Below are 22324 nucleotides of genomic sequence, written 5' to 3'. Positions count from 1 at the left end.
CGAGGCGAAGCACACCAGCAGTTTACCCAGCTTCGGAGCTCTCCGGAGAGATAATACTCCTACTGCTGCATGTCTGAGTGTATTGAGTTCTTGCTCGGGAGCGCTGAGTGCTACAGTACACACTAGCTGCTAACGAGACTGAGCGTGAGTGTTTTTCTGCCTTCGAACCCCCTCTACGTTGCGCATGGGCCTCCTTTTATATGCTCAAGGGGTCACCGACAGGTGGCAACGCAGACAAGGGTAAAAATGGAAAGGTGTTGCGGTTGGTACAACTACCCGTACAGTGTATCATACCTAACCATGACGGCAGGGGACAAAGGCATTAAATGCCCGTCTGCATCGCTCAAATAGTGCAAAAAAAGGGACCGTCAGGGACGCCACCGCTTGCCACGATGGCAATCTTGTCAGCGCCGCTTGCCACCGCGCACCGCTGGCTGCACAGCCTCTTGCCACGCGCGCCTGGAAAGGTCCCAGGGTGACACATTGGTGGATGTGCTGGAGCGCGGGTACAGAGTGGTAGCTTGCCGCGGCAAGCGCCTTGCCGCGGTCATTGTCTTGTCGCGTCCGGGAGCTTGTCGCTCACCGGGCCTCGCCGGGACGCGTGGTGCGTCGCGGCAAGTTCCTTGAGATGCCTTGGTTGGCCTTCCCGGCAAGCTCCTCTTGTCAGGGCCTTGTCTCCTTGGCTTGAATACTTTGTTCTTGAATGGCTCCAAAGGAACCACGGAGGACCTTGGCGGTCACCCGGCAAGCCTTGCCACGGGGTGCTGCGACTGCCCGTGCACAAGTTCGGGATGCTAGGGTACCCCTACTCTAGTACACCGACAAACAATTCCTCCAATATCGACTAATCTATGACAGACGCAACATTGTCCATGTTAATCTTCCTGCTCCCTACCTTTTTGATTATCAGGCAAAAGGAAGATATGTTGTCACCAGGGAGGAAGCAGCTGAACACGAGGGGAGAGCGGAGGCAGCTCGCCAACATGCTGCAGCTCAGGAGGCGGTTGCTGCTGCATCTCAGTACGACCCTAGTTTCACTTATGGATATCAGCCAGGCGGTCCTTGGTACTAGACCAACTTAGGCCAAAAGCCTAAGCTTGGGCGAGTACGTATTTCTCACCGACTTTACATTCATGTTCACACACTAGTCGTCGGTGCTCATATTCTTTCATTGTATTATTCATGCTAGTTTAAATTTCTTTTTCTAGCTTTCTTCTTGTGTGTTTGATAAACCTTAAGAAAAACAAAAAAATTAGTTAGTTTAATTTCCATGCTTGTAGTAGATTTAAATTGAAAACCCAAAAAGATTTCTAGTTCTTCTTCTTAATTATTGGGAGCTTTCCCGTGTAAATAGTTTTATTTTCTTTTCTTTCCTTTGGGGGTCGAGAAGACCATATTGAAAATGTTTAGTGGCTCTCATATGCATGATTTTTTATTTAACTTAGAGCCCATATTACTCTGTCTTCTCTCTTGAGTTGAATGCTTGCAGATTCCAGCTTAGTCCAATGCACGTGCACTCTTATTATTATACACATCATTCGGTCGTGCGAGTGAAAGGCAATAATGACGATATATGATGGACTTATTGAGATGAGAAAAGATGGTATGAACTCGACCTCTCTTGGTTTTGTAAATATGATGAGTTCATCGTTTCTGGGTCAGCTTATTATGAAGTAAACATATTTGCAATGACAATTAGAGATTATAGTTGCTTGTGCCATGCTTGATTAGCTATGAGTTATAATGGTTTACCTTGTGTGCCAACATGCTATTAGAATGATTATGATGTGGTATCATGGGATGATATCCTCCTTTGAATGTATTGAGTGACTCGACTTGGCACATGTTCACGCATGTAGTTGAATCAAATCAACATAGCCTTCATGATATTTATGTTCATGGTGGATTATATCCTACTCATGCTTGTATTCGGTGTGAATTAATTTTAGTGCATGGTTATGACTGTTGTCGCTCTCTCAGTTGGTCGCTTCCCAGTCATTTGCTATCCTTCACCTGTAGTAAGCGGGAATACTGCTTGTGCATCCAAACTCCTTAAACCCCAAAGTTGTTACATATGAGTCCACCATACCTTCCTATATGCTGTATTTACCTACCGTTCCAAGTAAATTTGTATGTGCCAAACTCCAAACCTTCAAATGAAATTCTGTTTTGTATGCTCGAGCAGCTGATGTTACAACTAGGGCTGCCTATATCTTCCATGCTAGGTGGGTTATTCTCAAGAGGAGTGGACTCCGCTCCTCATTCACGAGAAAGGGCCGGTAACCGGGATGCCCAGTCCCATGATCCAAAAAGATCAAAGCAAATCAAAATAATTAAACAAAACTCCCCCACGGCTGTTGTTAGTTGGAGGCACTCGTTGTTTCGAGCAAGCCATGGATTGATGCTTGTTGGTGGTTGGGGGACTATAAACCTTTACCATTCTGTTTGGGAACTGCCTATAATGCATGTAGTATGGAAGATACAACCATCTCATAGTTGTTGCGTTGACAGTGAAAGTATGCCGCTCAAAATGTTATTCAATCTCTATTTTAAAATCGAGCTCTAGTACCTCTACAAATCCCTGCTTCCCTCTGCACAGGGCCTATCTATTTACTTTTATGTTTAGTCATCACCCTTCTTATTAAAAAGCACCCGCCGGAGAGCACACTGTCATTTGCATTCATTACTATTGGTTTATATTGGGTATGACTTGACTGGATCTCTTTTACCATGAATTACAATGTTTAGTCAGTCCTTGATCTTTAAAGGTGCTCTGCATTTATGTTTTGCGGTCTCAGAAAGGGCTAGCAAGATACCATTTTGTTATATCATGTTATGATTATTTTGAGAAAGTGTTGTCATCCGAGTTTTATTATTATGGCTCGCTAGCTGATTATGCTATTGATATGAGTAATTGTGAGACCTAAGTGTTATTGTGAGTATGGTTAGTTCATAATATTTGCTGAAACTGGAATGCTGGCTTTTCATGTTTACAACAACAAGAGCAAACAGAGTTTGTAAAAGTTTTTCTTTATCACTTTCAGTTTATCAACTGTATTGCTTGAGGACAAGCAAAGGTTTAAGCTTGGGGGAGTTGATACATCTCCAACGTATCTACTTTTCCAAACACTTTTGCCCTTGTTTTGGACTCTAACTTGCATGATTTGAATGAAGCTAACCCGGACTGGTGCTGTTTTCAGCAGAACTGCCATGATGTTGTTTTATGTGTAGAAAAGAAAAGTTCTCGGAATGTCCTGAAAATCCACGGAGGCACTTTTTGGAATTAATAAGAATTTCTAGGCGAAAGAAGTACACCAGGGGGCCCACAGCCTGTCCACGAGACAGGGGGGCGCGCCCCCCTATCTCTTGGGCCCCCAGGACCTCCACCGACCTCAACTCCAACTCCATATATTCATGTTCGGGGAGAAAAAAAATCAGAGAGAAAGTTTCATCGTGTTTTACGACACGGAGCCGCCGCCAAGCCCTAATCTCTCTTGGGAGGGCTGATCTGGAGTCCGTTCGGGGCTCCGGAGAGGGGGGTTCGTCGTTGTCGTCATCATCAACCATCCTCCATCACCAATTTCATGATTCTCACCGCCGTGCGTGATTAATTCCATCGTAGGCTTGCTAGACGGTGATGGGTTGGATGAGATTTACCATGTAATCAAGTTAGTTTTGTTAGGGTTTGATCCCTAGTATCCACTATGTTCTGAGATTGATGTTGCTATGACTTTGCTATGCTTAATGCTTGTCACTAGGGCCCGAGTGCCATGATTTCAGATCTGAACCTATTATGTTTTCATGAATATATGTGTGTTCTTGATCCTATCTTGCAAGTATATAGTCACCTATTATGTGTTATGATCCGACAACCCCGAAGTGACCATAATCGGGATACTTCTCGGTGACCGTAGTTTGAGGAGTACATGTATTCACTATGTGCTAATGCTTTGTTCCGGTTCTCTATTAAAAGGAGGCCTTAATATACCTTAGTTTCTGCTAGGACCCCGCTGCCACGGGAGGGTAGGACAAAAGATGGCATGCAAGTTCTTTTCCATAAGCACGTATGACTATTTACGGGATACATGCCTACATTACATTGATGAACTGGAGCTAGTTATGTGTCACCCTATGTTATAGCTATTACATGAGGAATCGCATCCGGCATAATTATCCATCACTGATCCATTGCCTACGAGCTTTCCACATATTGTTCTTCGCTTATTTACTTTTCCGTTGCTACTATTACAACTACTACAAAAACCCAAAAACTATTATCTTTACTTCTGCCACTGTTACCTTTATTATCATACCACTTTTGCTACTAAATACTTTGCTGCAGATACTAAGTTATCCAGGTGTGGTTGAATTGACAACTCAACTGCTAATAATGAAGAATATTCTTTGGATCCCCTTGTGTCGAATCAATAAATTTGGGTTGAATACTTTACCCTCGAAAGCTATTGCGATCCCCTACATTTGTGGGTTATCAAGCTTCGCCGTGTCCTCCTGAAGTTGGAGGATTTAGCTGGTCGCCTTCTTCTCCAAGGCAATGCTCTTCTTTAGCAGCATCACCAAGCCGGCAGTCAACTCCCCCTACTCATTGAGCTCGGCGGGCATGTCGTCGAGGCTCTCCTTTAGCAGCTCCACCAAGCCGTGGATGAACTCCTTCTACTTATTGAGGTGCTTATTGAGCTGGTCGGGCATGCCATCGAGGGATAACGACTCCAGCACCGCCAGCGCGGCATGTTCACCTCTGCGGCTAGGGCACTCCTGGGAGCCATCGCCTACCCGTGAGAGATCTTTCGAGGTCTCTGCATGACAGTGAGCCCTCTCTATCTTTCCATAGCCTTGGTTGCCGCTCCCTTGTTATGAGTAGTTCTTGACCTAGAGCTCTGCACGCCGGCCATGGCAAGGACGGATGAAGAAGGAGGACTTATGAGGAGGAAGGTAGAGTAATTTTCGGTTAGGTAGTTCCCCTTTTTATATCCTAAGTGCTAGCACTAGTACTAAAACCTGCATAGTGGGAACACGTACTATTAGGTGGGAGCAGGCTGGCACTTAATTGTAGCACTAGTACTTTGGAATGTGATGGGGACAAGGTAAAGATTAATCGATGGTTTTGGATTCTCAGCCCGAAACGGCCCCCGATGAGTTTAGTGGAACATAAATTTCAAGTACTCCCTCCATCTCAGTTTACAAGGCTTGCACGTGTATCTAGGTCGTCAATGTAACTTACATAAAATAATTTGTTTAACATGAAAAATATATCATTAAAAAATAGAATATTTGAAGTTTGTAATGATATTTTTTTGTAATGTAAGTTGGTCAATTTAACGACCTAGGTACATGTGCAAGACTTGTAAACTAAGATAGATGGAGCACTACACTGCTGAAATGCGGTCGCACAAGTCAGTGATGTATCTGGTTGTACATGTCAGCCCAAGCTGACGCGTGTCCCTTTGGTGAGACGCGAGTCCGACCGACCGTGTGTTAGTGCGACCGACCGTAAAGTACTTATGCAATGGAGACTTCTGGTTGTGGCTTCGGTTGATTGTCACGACCAAGCATTCTAAAACTAGTTGAGGGAGTCCTGGACTAGGGGGTGTCCGGATAGCCGAACTATCATCTTTGGCCGGACTCCAAGACTATGAAGATACAAGATTGAAGACTTCGTCCCGTGTCTGGATGGGACTTTCCTTGGCGTGGAAGGCAAGCTTGGCGATGCGGATATGTAGATCTCCTACCATTGTAACCGACTATGTGTAACCCTAGCCCTCTTTGGTGTCTATATAAACCGGAGGGTTTTAGTCCGTAGGGCGAACAACAATCATACCATAGGCTAACTTCTAGGGTTTAGCCTCTCTGATCTCGTGGTAGATCTACTCTTGTACTACCCATATCATCGATATTAATCAAGCAGGAGTAGGGTTTTAGCTCCACCGAGAGGGCCCGAACCAGGGTAAAAACATCGTGTCCCTTGTCTCCTGTTACCATCCGCCTAGACGCACAGTTCGGGACCCCCTACCCGAGATCCGCCGGTTTTGACACCGACATTGGTGCTTTCATTGAGAGTTCCTCTGTGTCGTCACCTATAGGCCCGATGGCTCCTTCGATCATCAACAACAACGCGGTCCAGGGTGAGACTTTTCTCCCCGGACAGATCTTTGTATTCGGCGGCTTTGCACTGCGGGCCAATTCGCTTGGCCATCTGGAGCAGATCGAAAGCTACGCCCCTGGCCATCAGGTCAGATTTGGAAGTTTGAACTATACGGCTGACATCCGTGGAGACTTGATCTTCGACGGATTTGAGCCACAGCCGAGCGCGCCGTGCTGTCACGATGGGCATGATTTAGCTCTGCTGCCGGACAGTGCCCTGGAGGCTGCACAAGAGTCTGCTCCGACCCTTAGCTCGGAGCCGACTGCGCTGATTGAGGATGGGTGGCTGGACACCGCCTCGGGGCTGCTACCTCTACAGCGATAGAGCCGAATACCGACCCTGTCCCTTATGAAGCTTGTGACTCCAAGGTGCCGGACTCCTCTCCAGATCCCGAACCTTCCGCGCCCCTGCCAATCGAATCCGATTGGGCGCCGATCATGGAGTTCACCGCTGCGGACATCTTTCAGCACTCGCCTTTTGGCAACATCCTGAATTCGCTAAAGTGTCTCTATTTATCAGGAGAGCCCTGGCCGGATTATGGTCAGGATGGTTGGGATGCGGACGACGAAGAAATTCAAAGCCCACCCACCACCCACTTCGTAGCCACTGTCTATGACTTAACCGACGTGCTAGACTTCGACTCCGAAGACATCGACGGTATGGACGACGATGCCGGAGACGACCAAGAACCAGGGCCTATAGGGCACTGGAAGGCCACCTCAACTCACGATGTATATTTGGTGGATACACCTAAAGGAAGCAATAACGAGGAACAACGGGACACTGTGAAGGATAATTCCCTCGAAAAACAGTCAAAACGACGACGTAAGCGCCGCTCAAAGTCTCGCCTCAACAACGACAGCACCCATATAGACCTAGCCATAGAGCAGGGCGAACCGGTGAACGACGAACATGCCCTCGAGCAAACATCCGAACAGGATAACTTGGATAAACAATCCGTCCCCGGCGAAAACAACAGTCTGTACGATCTCACGCCAGACACATCATTGGAGCAAAAGAACCTCCACAAAAGACTCGTCGCCACTGCACGAAGTCTGAAGAAGCAGAAGCGGAAGCTCAGAACAGCGGAAGACGTACTCAGAATGTCATGGAGCAAAGTACTCAAGACCGCAGACAAATACGGCGATAGTCGCCAAACAAAGAGCTACCCAAAGCGCAAACTACTGCCCGAATTTGACGAGCAGGCCGTAGAGCTCCCACAATTAAAGAACAAAGAGGCTGCCCGGTCGGATAGACGGCCACATGACAAATAAAGAGCGGCAAGCGGCACCGCACACAAGCTGGCACGCGATCCACATAAGGATCCTCACAAAAAGGATGGCCCGGTCATGTCCATCTATGGGCCAAGAAAGCAAGCTCTAGAAAGCAATACAACATGTCGAGTATTCGAACATCATGGCACACCCAAATACAGGGGCGTCGCACACCCCCTATCTTTCACCGATGAGGTGCTGGATCATGAATTTCCAGCAGGATTCAAGCCCGTAAACATAGAGGCATACGACGGAATAACAGACCCTGGAGTCTGGATTGAGGATTACATCCTGCACATACATATGGCTAGAGGAGATGACCTCCACGCCATAAAATACTTACCCCTCAAGCTCAAAGGGCCAGCCCGGCATTGGCTCAAAAGCCTCCCAGAAAATACCATTGGAAGTTGGGAAGAGCTCGAGGAAGCGTTTCGGGCAAATTTTCAGGGGACTTATGTCCGCCCTCCGGATGCAGATGATTTAAGTCACGTAACTCAACAGCCCGGAGAGTCAGCCCGCAAATTCTGGAACAGGTTCCCCACCAAAAAGAACCAAATAGTCGACTATCCGGACGCCGAAGCCTTAGCAGCCTTCAAACATAACGTCCGAGATGAATGGCTCGCCAGACACCTCGGCGAGGAAAAGCCAATAACAATGGCCGCACTAACAAGCCTCATGACCCGCTTTTGCGCGGGAGAGGATAGCTGGCTGGCAAGATGCAGCACCAGCGACCCAAGTACATCCGAGGTCAGGGATGGAAATGGGAAACCACGACACATCAAGGACCAGCACCGGACTAAGGGAAATTGTCCAAAGATCACGGCAGTCAACGCCGGATTCAAAAGCTCTCGGCAGAACAACAAAAAACTTCTTCTCAAGGACAACAGCGACGAGCTATCCAACCTAAACAAAATCTTGGACAGGATATGCCAAATCCACAGTACCTCCGGGAAGCCTGCAAACCACACCCATAGAGATTGTTGGGTCTTCAAACAGTCCGGCCGAAATAATGCCGAACACAAGGGGCTCGACACACCAAGTGAGGACGAAGACGAACCCCACAAGCAGAGCACCGGAAAACAAAGGAATTTCCCACAAGAGGTCAAAACAGTAAACTCACTTCAAGTGACAACAGGAAAAAATAGAGCGGCGCCCATTAAAGTACGTGCCACACGGTCCACCCCAGCGGAGTCCCGACACTAGATGTCAAAACCAATCACTTTCGACCATCAGGACTACTCCGGAAGTATCCGGAACGCAGGATGGACTGCTCTGATATTAGATCCTATAATCGACAGACTACAATTTACACAAGTCCTAATGGACGGCGGCAGTGATCTAAACCTGCTATATCAGGATACAATCCGCAGAATGGGGATAGACCCAACCAAAATATGCCATAGCAACACTTCCTTTAAAGGAGTGATGCCAGGCCAATATGCCCATTGTACGGGCTCTCTACCACAAGAAGTTGTGGTCGGCTCATCCGACCACTTCCGTCACGAAAAGTTAGTCTTCCACATCGCCCCATTTAAAAGTAGCTATCAAGCACTATTGGGACGCGAAGCTTTCACCCGCTTTAACGCAATACCGCATTATGCATCTCTTACACTTAAAATGCCCGGTCCACGCGGCATCATCTCATTAAAGGGAAACTTCGAGTGTTCCTTGAATACGGAAGAAAGTGAGACTGCCTTGACAGCCACACACTAATCCGGCTTTGCTGATCAAATCACCTAAACAGGTCATTCAGATCCCGAACATGGTTAGGCGAGTCCGGCATAAATAAACAAGGGGCTTACTAGCCGCGTACCCCCTTACAAGGGGCTGCACGCATGTACAATAAGAGACAATAAAGCTCAATTATATTCATTTCTTTAATTATACTCTGTTTACACATTTTTCGCACGATCCTTTTTTCCAACTAAGTTCTTCTCTTTTACAGATGAACACCGTGCTACACCCGTCCAGGATATGGCACAACGGAGACACAGGCGCAGACGTGCAGTAGGGACCCGTTGCAAGGATTCTTTTCAGATTAAGACCCTGCGTAAACCTTTCTTATTGTCACTTGTTGATACACATCCCTCGGTTTCTTACTATAACCGAGGAGGAGGCTGGCGTTTTGGCATCTACCGTGTCAGAAATTTTTGCACGTACCTGGACATTAGGGGCTTAGGGCATTGTTCTCCCCGTTTTCATAAAGACCGAATACCTTAGGGAGTGTTCGGCGTCTCGAATTAGGCCTTATATGCATCAGCTCCAAATCATGTCTTTGGTCAAATGTTGGGTTTGCCCGGCTCCTGTGTTTTGCTGCCTTACATTCCACTCTATCGGCTAACGCGGCATCAGGAGAACTACTGCAATTGTGCCCCGGTTCGTCCAGGTGAGCACCTCAGTAGAGAAAGCCGAAAACTGACTGTCATGATATAGCGAGAGACTGGTCAACCACTCGATCGACCACCGGAATGTTTAGAATTCCTCCGCTTTAACGAAGGGCCGTTTCCCGGTCAGGCACATACGCGCCCTGAATTCGGAGAGCGCGGTGCCCCCAGGGGCTATATAGTAGCCCCACCATCGAACTCCTATGGCTAAGTGAAAGTGATAAAGCATTATAGTCCGGTTGCCTAGTTTGCTACGCTATCATCTCCTTCACAGGACCAAGACGTTGGATTAAGTGTGAAAATGCGCTTTTTTTGCAAACACCCCCGCACTATGTGCGTGGGGGCTGAAGCCGAAGACTGCCATCTTTCAGGTTATATACACATATACATTAACGGCCGCACATGAGGTATTCCAATACTTGAACGCACAAGTATAAAAAGTCATTATATTATATTTGAAACATGGTTTCACAAATCATACATGTCATTTGAACATAACATTTTTCGAGCACTGCGTCTCTATTAAACGAGCGCCCTGCAGGACTTCCTCAAAATAGTGCTCAGTAGGTACTCGGCTTCTGCCCGAATCCTGGGACGCAACGTCGGTGGCCTTCATCTCTGCCCAGTATGTTTTGACACGGGCAAGAGCCATCCGTGCACCCTCTATGCATGCTGACCGTTTCATTGCCTCGATATGCGGCACCGCATCAAGGAACTGCTGCACCAAGCCAAAATAACTCTTCGGCTAGGGCCTTTTCGGCCACAAATGAGCCACGACATCCTTCATGGCAAGTCCGGACATCCTATTCAGCTCAGCCCATTCGGCTAACCGATCGGTCAATGGAAGTGGACGCTCTAGACTATGGAACTGCGACCAAAAAAGTTCTTCCATTCCGTGATCCTTTTGGCCTCGGAAGTGTGCGACCGCGTCTGCGGCACTCGCCGCCAAATCCAGATGAGCATCCTCCGCACCCCACAGCTGGCCCAACTGAGCATACTTCGGATCCGTGAACTTCTTCCGCAGCAGAAAGGGCTTTCCAGCCGCGATATCCCCGGCTTGACGTAGCTCCTCCTTTATAGCTCTCATTGCGGAGCGGGCATCCTTGTCTTCGGCGGTGGCCTTCTTCAGGTCCTCTTGCTCCGCTCGGTGTTCTTTTTCAAGAAACTCGCAGCGGTCGGTAGCATTCTTCAGCTTCACGGCCATCTCGGCCACTTCCTCCCTACTTCGGCAGTGAGCAGCCTGTTCGGCTTTTAGCTCTTCGGCCGCCTTCAAGGCACCCGCATTACTTTTTCTGGCTTGCTCCTTGGCTCGGGCGAGCTCCGCCCGAAGGCCCTCCATAGCAGCGGCACCATCTGCATTAAGCATACTTGTTGTAAGGCATGGGCGTCAAGCTCCCTTACCAGGTGTTCGCGTAGAAGCCACATACCTTGTGACCCGTCTAGTCCCTTATTGACCAGCGCGATGTCCACATATGCAACGTCAAGTTGCCGCTTCAGTTCGGCAAATCCATCAGTCCGGCTGGCCACCGAACGCTCCGCCACTTATATAGGAAGGGCGACATCTTACAACTAAGATTATGATCCTCGGCACGCTGTCACCTTTAACAATGTACCGAGTCTCTGGGGCTACTATCTATACAGGGCGCATTCTATATGCAAAACTGTCAGAAGGTATATCATTTTTCCGTACCCCAAACCCCGTTAGTAAACTTTTGACGGCTTCATGCAATCTGCTCTCAGCGGATGAAATCCTTTCAATCACCGTACCCATTAACGTACGGTGATCTTCTGAGATAGACGCTCGCCCGAGCAGATCCTTCAGCTCCTCCGACCTTACACCAGTTGGTGCCAAACCTTCCGGCCCCGCCGGACTCGGGGATACCCTCCGTGACGACACCTCAGGGTCGTCCGCCCCGCCTGACGGTGCGACAGATGGAGGCGTTTCACTCTCCCTCATCTCCGGACGAAGATCCCCCGAAGATGAGCTCTGCTGAGAAGGGCTGAGATCCGAACTACAAGGTAAAACTTCGTTTATCTTCAGAAATAAAAACAGGGATGTCCCTTATTACAAAACTCCCCTTTCTACTTACGGCTCTCTAGAGGGCTGATTTCCTTGGGGAAATAGTGCGGCCGGGGCTTCTCCCGGCGCAGGACCCTCTGGTGAGGATTTCTTCCCCCGCTTTGAGGCCTTGGCCTCCGGATCTTCAGAAGCGGTCCTCTTCCCACCTGGAGGGAGGGATTCTCGATCCCCCCTTTCTGGAGAGCCTCCTTAGCGGAGGCAGTAGATTTCCTGTTCCCCCCTTCGCCCTCTTCCAAAGGCGCAGCCTCCAGCATCTTGGTTAACACAGGATCCGACGTGGTCTCAGGGAGGGGGCCCGGACACCTTATTAGCTTTGCTTTTTTTGACCAGGAACAGCAGGAAAGGCTCCTACTGTGTTTCTATATTATAATATGAGTCAGCTGTACAATGGGTATTTACATGATGTGGGGGGGAGGGAAGGTACAATTTGCCAACTTTGTGGCAAGTAGAACTAAGAAAACTGAGAGAAACCACTAAAGGGAGTGTACAAGGTTCAGCACAAGGAGCCTACGCTCCTCTTTGACTCTATGTTGAAGAAGCTCAAAATCTTTCTTGAATCTGTCCAGCCAGGAGGTTACTGAAGGTGTTATTGCTCGAAAATGCTTGTTATTCCTCTCCTTCCAAATACTCCAGGCTACCACAATGAATTTCTCGAGGAACAGTGGGGTGGGATGAGAGTTTCTGTGATCTTGAACAGCTTGTATTCGGCCAAGGAAAGGTTCCCAGTTAAGCCCAAGTTTGGCCCAACAATGTTTACTGAAAGTGCATGTGAAGATCATGTGTTCCACTGTTTCCTCAATGTTCAAACCACATAGGAGGCAATTGTGGTCATCTCCTATGTTGTAGTGCCTCTGTTTCAACATGTTCCTCGTGTTGAGTCTATCATGGAAGATTAACCAAGCAAAGACTTTCAACTTCATCGTGCATTTTGAATCCCAAATCCATCCAAATATCTGCTGCACTTGGACATTTTTGAAGAAGAATTTATAGTAGTCCGTTGATTTGTAGATGATTTTACCCCACATGTAGTGCCAAATATCCGTGGATGACGACGATGGTTGTAGATGAGCCGTAATTGTCTGCAAGTCTCTAACCTCCCCAAGGGCTTGAGGGGTTAAGGGCAGGTGGAACGTTTCTTCCAGTGAAGTTATTCCCAGGAACTTTTTGACCGAAACATCCTCATCAAGAGAGTGGGATAAGGCCCTAGGATGGGAGTCTTGAAGGATTTGCCCTGACCACAGATCTTTCCAAAACAAAGCCGTGGTGCCACACACAATATTGATTTGAGAAATCCCACGAAACTTAGGTGTGAGCTTGAGTACGTCCTTCCACCAGAATGAGCCGACTGGATCCGAGGCATGAGGAATTTTTTGGGTGTAATAAGAGTCCCATGTGAGCTGCACCCATGGTATATCCAACTTGTTATAGAACTTGTGTAAGAACATCGTGTTCATGGTATATCCGAGGCTTTGCTTTTGCTATCCATTCCTGTTCAAGGGATAGCTCTTTAAAGGGCAAGTTTATGATAAATGAACGGACATCGTGTCCGGGCACAGGACTACTTACTTGAGTATCCGCGCGATTGCAGCTCAGACCTGCGTCCTCGGTCAAGTCCGGACACATCTCTTGTGATCCGAAGAATAGTTTATACATCTCCACGGGCGTCGCACCCATGAAGTGTTGGAGAGCTTGCGGCCCCTCCGGATTGAATTCCCATAGGCGGAGGGGGCGACGTTTGCAGGGCAGAAGGCGCCGGATCAGCATGACCTGCGCCACTACAACCTGATTGATCCCCCCTCTCTTGGAGGTCTCGAATACGGCTCTGCAACAGTGGTACGTCCCTGGACGGCCCCCAGTCAAGCCCTTGGTTGACCCATGACGCCAGCCGTTGTGGAGGGCTCGAGCGAAAGGCAGGCGACGCCACCCATCTGGTGCCCCTGGGAGCGGTGATGTAGAACTACTCCTGTTGCCACAAACCAAGCTCCTCTTGAAAAGAGCCCTCGGGCCAGGGAGCGTCAGCACTCTTGCTTATAACAGCCCCTCCGCACTCTGCCTACTGCCCCTCGATCATCTTCGGCTCCACGTTGAAGGTCTTGAGCCACAATCCGAAGTGAGGGGTAGTGCGGAGGAAGGCTTCGCATACAACAATGAACGATGAGATGTGGAGGATGGACTCCGGATCCAAGTCGTGGAATTCCAGCCCATAATAAAACATGAGCCCCCTCACGAAGGGGTCCGTTGGGAAGCCTAACCCACGAAGGAAGTGAGACATGAACACCACGCTCTCACCAGGCTCGGGAGTAGGAATAACTTGCCCTTGGGCAGGCAGTCTATGTGAAATTTCGCCGGTTAGATACCTGGCGTCTCTCAGCTTTAGCACGTCTTCTTCCGTGACGGAGGAAGGCATCCACCGGCCTCGCAGGTCGGAGCCGGAGATTGTGGAAGGTCCAAAGAGCCTAAATTTGGAGCCTTGGGTGTTGGAACTCGAGGCGAGGGGCGGATTCGATTGAGATTGAAAGAAAGGAGCAGGCCTTGGTCTCGTTATAAAGAGGTTGAATACCAAGAGCCCTCCCTGTGACCGTTTGGGACTTGCCTTCGATGGAGGGGGCGTGCCGACGGGCGCGGTTGGGTTACCCACGCCCGTATTAATGAGAATCCCGGAATAAAGGGACACGATCTCTACTTTGACAAGACGTGCCAAGGAAACTGCTTCGCTAAACGCGCTGAGGTGGAACAATAAAAACAATTCGAATAAAGGCTTGGCCGTGGTGTGACGTCATGCCATGAAATACGTCAGCAGATTGAACTTGTGTAAATATTATTCTCCCTACGGTGGTATGTGGAATTTATTTTGCAGAGCCGGACACTATCCTGGTGTTCAAAACCTTCTATGAATTATTCGGAGGAGGAACCCGCCTTGCAATGCCGAAGACAATATGCGCGACGGACTCGTCGTCATTGAAGCCTGGTTCAGGGGCTACTGAGGGAGTCCTGGACTAGGGGGTGTCCGGATAGCCGAACTATCATCTTTGGCCGGACTCCAAGACTATGAAGATACAAGATTGAAGACTTCGTCCCGTGTCCGGATGGGACTTTCCTTGGCGTGGAAGGCAAGCTTGGCGATACGGATATGTAGATCTCCTACCATTGTAACCGACTCTGTGTAATCCTAGCCCTCTCCGGTGTCTATATAAACCAGAGGGTTTTAGTCCGTAGGACGAACAACAATCATACCATAGGCTAGCTTCTAGGGTTTAGCCTCTCTGATCTCGTCGTAGATCTACTCTTGTACTACCCATATCATCAATATTAATCAAGCAGGAGTAGGGTTTTACCTCCACCGAGAGGGCCCGAACCTGGGTAAAAACATCATGTCCCTTGTCTCCTGTTACCATCCGCCTAGACGCACAGTTCGGGACCCCCTACCCGAGATCCGCCAGTTTTGACACCTACACTAGTGATAAATCAATTACCATCTTTTTCCAAACGACCAAGTATTTTTCACAGGAATACAATACATATAGATGTAGTGATTGTCAATGTTGCAAATCGACATGGCGTTGCAAGTTCACTACAGCAGCAACCGAACAGGTCACTGCATCGCTGGCGGGGAAGAAGGGCAGCTCACCTCGCCTACGATGCATGCCCAGCGGCACCGCCGCAACTGGTCCCTGGATTTGGCTTTTCCTACCGCCCATTTGAACAGTTGCACCAGCTGCTCATGCTATTGCGCAGGCATGTGCGTTCTTTCCTCTACAGTCGACTCCATGAATATGATCTCTGCCATTAGCCCTAGATCGAAATCAAGGCGACGCTGCCAAATGCTGACATCCCTCAGCATCTTTCCCCTGAGATCTACTTGCGCCTCCGCCTTGTGGTGTGCCAGCCGCAACTCCTTGGAACTTCTCTCCAATCGATGTGACGCTTCCTCGATCCGATTTGCCCTTGCTGCCCACCACCTGAAATGCAGCCCTGGCATGTCCTCCGGCGCCACCAATCTGTGATTCTAGAGCAATGGATCCCATCTAAAACACATGCGGGTTTCGCTCAAAGGCGGCAGTGCTACATGCCGCAGCGAGAGGGCAGCTCGCGGGATCCTAGGATCTAAGGGATTATCCATGGCAGGATCCTCCATGGCGGGATCCGGTGGGCGAGGCGGGGAGGCGAGCCTAGCCGTTGGGAGAGCCCTACGAGGCTAAGATAAAGATAGTACTACTCCACTCCGTCCATATTTAAATACAAAGGCCACGAATAGTAGCCCTAGAAAAATTTATCATGCTGCCTGCGTCCTGGTTTCTTGGCCCCCTTTTTTGTGCCACTTCTTATGAAATGCATAAATATTATGTTACTTACAAATATGGTCAAAAATTCCGCCTATGTTGTCTCAACATAGCCAGTCCCAAGCCCGGGTAAAGGAGGAGGGTTGTGATAGGCTTGGCGAGCCAACGTAAAAACTCAGCCACTCTTATGGAGATGAAACCCAAAAGATTTTCATTGGGGCGTAACCCTCTCAGCGACGCGCCACATCAGAACCCGGGTGTGGTGGAAAATGGGCAAGGGCCGGGCCGTCACCCCCCAAGTGGCGCGCCGTATCTTGATCTGGATACGGTGGCAAGTGAGCGAGGATCGGGTCGTCGCATCCTTAGTGGCGCGCTACATCGGCGCCCGGATGTAGTGGAAAATGAGCAAGGGTCTTCGCATTTGACTCGACGAGTGCGAAGGGTAGGGAAGCTAGCCGAGCCTAGGAGGATTCGCTTAGGTAGCTGGAACGTAGGGTCTTTGACAGGGAAGCTTCGGGAGCTAGTTGATGCAGCGGTGAGGAGAGGTGTTGATATCCTTTGCGTCCAAGAAACCAAATGGAGAGGACAGAAGGCGAAGGAGGTGGAGGATACCGGCTTCAAGCTATGGTACACGGGGACGGCTGCAAACAGAAATGGCGTAGGTATCTTGATCAACAAGAGCCTCAAGTATGGAGTGGTAGACGTCAGGAGACGTGGGGACCAGATTATCCTGGTCAAGCTGGTAGTTGAGGACTTGGTTCTCAATGTTATCAGCGCGTATGCCCCGCAAGTAGGCCACAATGAGAACACCAAGAGGGAGTTTTGGGAAGGCTTGGAAGACATGGTTAGGAGTGTACCGATTGGTGAGAAGCTCTTCATAGGAGGAGACCTCAATGGCCACGTGGGTACATCTAACACAGGTTTTGAAGGGGCGCATGGGGGCTTTGGCTATGGCATCAGGAATCAAGAAGGAGAAGATGTCTTAAGCTTTGCTATATCCTACAACATGATTGTAGCTAACACCCTCTTTAGAAAGAGAGAATCACATCTGGTGACTTTTAGTAGTGGCCAACACTCTAGCCAGATTGATTTCATCCTCTCGAGAAGAGAAGATAGGCGTGCGTGCCTAGACTGTAAGGTGATACCTAGGGAGAGTGTTGTACCCCAGCATAAGCTGGTGGTTGCTGACTTCCGCTTTCGGATTCGTGTCCAGCGGGATAAGCGTGCCAAGGTCGCTAGAACGAAGTGGTGGAAGCTCAAGGGGGAGATAGCTCAGGTGTTCAAGGAGAGGGTAATTAAGGAGGGCCCTTGGGAGGAAGGAGGGGATGCGGACAATGTGTGGATGAAGATGGCGACATGCATTCGTAAGGTGGCCTCGGAGGAGTTTGGAGTGTCCAGGGGAAGGAGAAGCGAAGATAAGGATACCTGGTGGTGGAATGATGATGTCCATAAGGCGATTAAAGAGAAGAAAGATTGCTTCAGACGCCTATACCTGGATAGGAGTGCAGACAACATAGAGAAGTACAAGATGGCGAAGAAGGCCGCAAAGCGAGCTGTTGGTGAAGCAAGGGGTCGGGCATATGAGGACCTCTACCAACGGTTAGGCACGAAGGAAGGTGAAAGGGACATCTATAAGATGGCTAAGATCCGGGAGAGGAAGACGAGGGATATTGGCCAAGTCAAATGCATCAAGGACGGAGCAGGCCAACTCTTGGTGAAGGACGAAGAGATTAAGCATAGATGGCGGGAGTACTTCGACAAGCTGTTCAATGGGGAGAATGAGAGTTCTACCATTGAACTGGACGACTCCTTTGATGAGACCAGCATGCGTTTTGTGCGGCGCATCCAGGAGTCTGAGGTGAAGGAGGCTTTAAAAAGGATGAAAGGAGGCAAGGCGATGGGCCCTGATTGTATCCCCATTGAGGTGTGGAAAGGTCTCGGGGACATAGCGATAGTATGGCTAACCAAGCTTTTCAACCTCATTTTTCAGAGTTGTACTAATTACCGTGGAATTAAGCTGATGAGCCATACAATAAAGCTATGGGAGAGAGTCATTGAGCACCGCTTAAGAAGAATGACAAGCGTGACCAAAAATCAGTTTGGTTTCATGCCTGGGAGGTCGACCATGGAAGCCATTTTCTTGGTACGACAACTAATGGAGAGATATAGGGAGCAAAAGAAGGACTTGCATATGGTGTTCATTGACTTGGAGAAGGCCTATGATAAGATACCGCGGAATGTCATGTGGTGGGCCTTGGAGAAACACAAAGTCCCAGCAAAGTACATTACCCTCATCAAGGACATGTACAATAATGTTGTGACAAGTGTTCGAACAAGTGATGTCGACACCGATGACTTCCCGATTAAGATAGGACTACATCAGCAGTCAGCTTTGAGCCCTTATCTTTTTGCATTGGTGATGGATGAGGTCACAAGGGGTGAGGGAGTCCTGGACTAGGGGGTGTCCGGACAGCCGGACTATCATTATCCGCCGGACTCCAAGACTACGAAGATAGAAGATTGAAGACTCCGGCTCGTGTCCGGATGGTACTTTCCTTGGCGTGGAAGGCAAGCTTGGCAATACGGATATGTAGATCTCCTACCATTGTAATCGACTCTGTGTAACCCTAGCCCTCTCCGGTGTCTATATAAACCGGAGGGCTTTAGTCTGTAGGACAACATACATTACAACAATCATACCATAGGCTAGCTTCTAGGGTTTAGCCTCCTTGATCTCATGGTAGATCTACTCTTGTACTACCCATATCATCAATATTAATCAAGCAGGACGTAGGGTTTTACCTCCATCGAGAGGGCCCGAACCTGGGTAAAACATTGTGTCCCTTGTCTCCTGTTACCATCCGCCTAGACGCACAGTTCGGGACCCCTTACCCGAGATCCGCCGGTTTTGACACCGACATTGGTGCTTTCATTGAGAGTTCCTCTGTGTCTTCACCGATAGGCTTGATGGCATCTTCAACCAACAACGCTGTCCAGGGTGAGACTTTTCTCCCCGGACAGATCTTCGTATTCGGCGGCTTCGCACTGCGGGCCAATTCACTTGGCCATCTGGAGCAGATCGAAAGCTACGCCCCTGGCCGTTAGGTCAGATTCGGAAGCTTAAACTTCACGGCCGATGTCCGTGGAGACTTGATCTTCGACGGACTCGAGCCACAGCCAAGCGCGCCGCACTGTGACGATGGGCACGATCTAGCTCTGCCGCCGGACAGTGCCTTGGTGGCCGCACCCGGATCCGGTTCGGCCATTAGCCCGGAGCCAATCGCCCATATCGAGGGCCGGCGGATAGACGCCGCCCTGGGGGCTTCAACATCCACGGCGATAGGGCCGAACACTAACCTTGTCCCCTGCGAAACTCGTGATTCCGAGGCGCCGGACTCCTCGCCGGACTCCGAACCTCCCGCGCCCCTACCAATCGATCCGGATTGGGCGCCAGTTATGGAATTCACCGCCGTGGACATCTTCCAGTACTCGCCTTTAGGCGATATCTTGAATTCACTGAAGCACCTCTCGTTATCAGGAGAGTCCTGGCCGGACTATGGCCAGGAGGGCTGGAGAACGAACGACGAAGAAATTCAGGGCCCACCCACCACCCACTTTGTAGCGACTGTCGACGATCTAACCGACATGCTAGACTACGACTCCGAAGACATCCACGCTATGGACGACGATGCCGGAGACGAAGAAAAAATAGAGCTTATACAGCACGACAGGACCACCTCGTCGCATGACATATATATGGTGGACACCCCAAAGAGGAGCGATAAGGAGGACCAACGGGCCGCGGCAGAAGATGACCCCACCGATAAACGACCAAAACGACGGCGTAGACGCCGCCTTAAGTCCCGCCTGACGACAACAACGCTCCCAAGGAGCCCGCGATACGGCAGGGCTCATAATCGGACGACGATAAGCAACCGTCCGAACATGACGAGTCAGATAATCAATCCAAGCCCGGCGAGAACAACAGTCCGGATGACCGTATGCCGGACACATCGTCGGAGAGTAAGAACCTTCGGAAAAGACTCGTCAGTACTGCAAGAAGCCTGAAAAAGGAAAAACGGAGGCTCAAAACAGCGGAATACACACTCAGAATGAGATGGAGCAAAGTACTCAAAACCGCAGATAAGTACGGCAATGGCCACCAATCAAAGAGCTACCTGAAGCGCAAGCTACTACCGGAATTCGATGAGGAGGCCATAGAGCCTCCACCGTCCAAAAATAAAGGGGTTGCCTGGTTGGATAGACGGCCAGATAACAAGCTAAATTATGAAAGCGGCGCCACACATAAATCCACCAACGAACTCGGAAGGATAGATGGCCCAGCCAGGTCCATCTATGGGCCAAAGGAGAAGGCCCCAAGAAGCAAGGCAACACGTCAAGTGTCCGATGATAGCGACACACACAAATACAGGGGCGCCGCACAGCCACTATGTTTCACCGATGAGGTGCTGGACCATGAATTCCTAGCAGGATTTAAACCCATCAACATAGAGGCCTACGATGGAACAACAAACCCTGGAGTCTGGATAGAAGATTATATACTACATATACATATGGCCAGAGGAGACAATCTCCACGCCATAAAATATCTACCCCTCAAGCTCAAAGTGCCAGCCCGTCATTGGCTTAAAAGCCTCCTAGAAAACACTGTTGGAAGTTGGGAAGAGCTCGAGGACGCGTTTAGAGCAAATTTTCAAGGGACTTATGTCCGTCCTCCGGATGCAGATGATCTAAGTCATATAAGTCAACAGCCCGGAGAGTCAGCGCGGAAATTCTGGAACAGGTTCCTTACCAAAAAGAACCAAATAGTCGACTGTCCGGACGCCGAAGCCTTAGCAGCTTTCAAGAACAATGTCCGAGACGAATGGCTCGCCAGGCACCTCGGTCAAGAGAAACCGAGGACAATGTCCGCACTAACAAGCCTCATGACCCGCTTCTATGCGGAAGAGGATAGCTGGTTAGCAAGATGCAGCACCAGCGACCCAAGTACATCCGAGATAAGAGATGGAAACGGAAAATCACGGCGCAGAAAAGAGCAGCGCCTAAATAAAGAGAGAAGCCCAAAGAGCACGGCAGTCAACCCGGATTTAAAAGCTCGCGGCCCAATAATAAAACACAGCCTCTAAAGGATGACAGTGACGAATTGTCCAACTTAAACAAGATTTTGGGTCGGATATGTCAAATCCACAGTACCCCCGGAAGGCCTGCAAATCACACCCACAGGGATTGTTGGGTTTTTAAACAGTCCGGCCGACTAAATGCCGAACACAAGGGGCTCGACGCGTCAAGCGAAGAAGATAAACCCCACCAGCAGAGCACCGGAAAACAAAAGACTTTCCCACAAGGGGTCAAAGCAGTAAACTCACTTCATGTGATAATACGGAAAAATAGTGCGGCACTTTCTAAAAAGAGCTTCGCGCGGTCCAACCCAGCAAACCGTAGAGATTGGATATCTAAACCAATCACTTTCGACCACCTGGACTATTCCAGAAGCGTTCGAAATGCGGGACGGACTCCCCTAATATTGAATCCCATAATAGACAGATTACAATTTACTAGTGTCCTAATGGACGGAGGCAGTGACTTAAACCTGCTGTATTCCAAAACAATCCGTAGGATGGGGATAAACCCTGCCAAAATCCGACACAGCCGCACTTCCTTCAAAGGAGTGACGCCAGGCCCTTACGCCAAGTGCACAGGCTCCATATTACTAGAAGTCGTGTTCGGATCGCCGAACAATTCTCGACGAGAAAAATTAATTTTTCACATCGTCCCATTTGAAAGTGAATATCAAGCACTCTTGGGACGTAAGGCTTTTGTACGCTTCAACGATATACCGCATTACGCGTCTCTTACACTCAAGATGCCCGGTCCGCGTGGCGTCATTTCAGTGCGAGGGTCACTTAAAGACCCCAGACTCGGATAGACGAATCCGGCGTCAGTAGGCTAGGGGCTCCCTAGCCGCATAACCCTTCACAGGGGGCTGCGCGCACAAACAACCGCGGGTTCATACAAACCCTGCTTTAATTATTTATATTTTATTTTACATATTTTCCGCACGAATTGTTTTTCAAACTAAATGTTCCTCTCTTACTACAGATGAACAATGTGCATACCCGTCCAGG

Source organism: Triticum dicoccoides, chromosome 5B (genome assembly GCF_002162155.2).
Source record: "Triticum dicoccoides isolate Atlit2015 ecotype Zavitan chromosome 5B, WEW_v2.0, whole genome shotgun sequence".
Classification (NCBI taxonomy): domain Eukaryota; kingdom Viridiplantae; phylum Streptophyta; class Magnoliopsida; order Poales; family Poaceae; genus Triticum; species Triticum dicoccoides.
Note: the sequence above shows the minus strand (reverse complement) of the source record.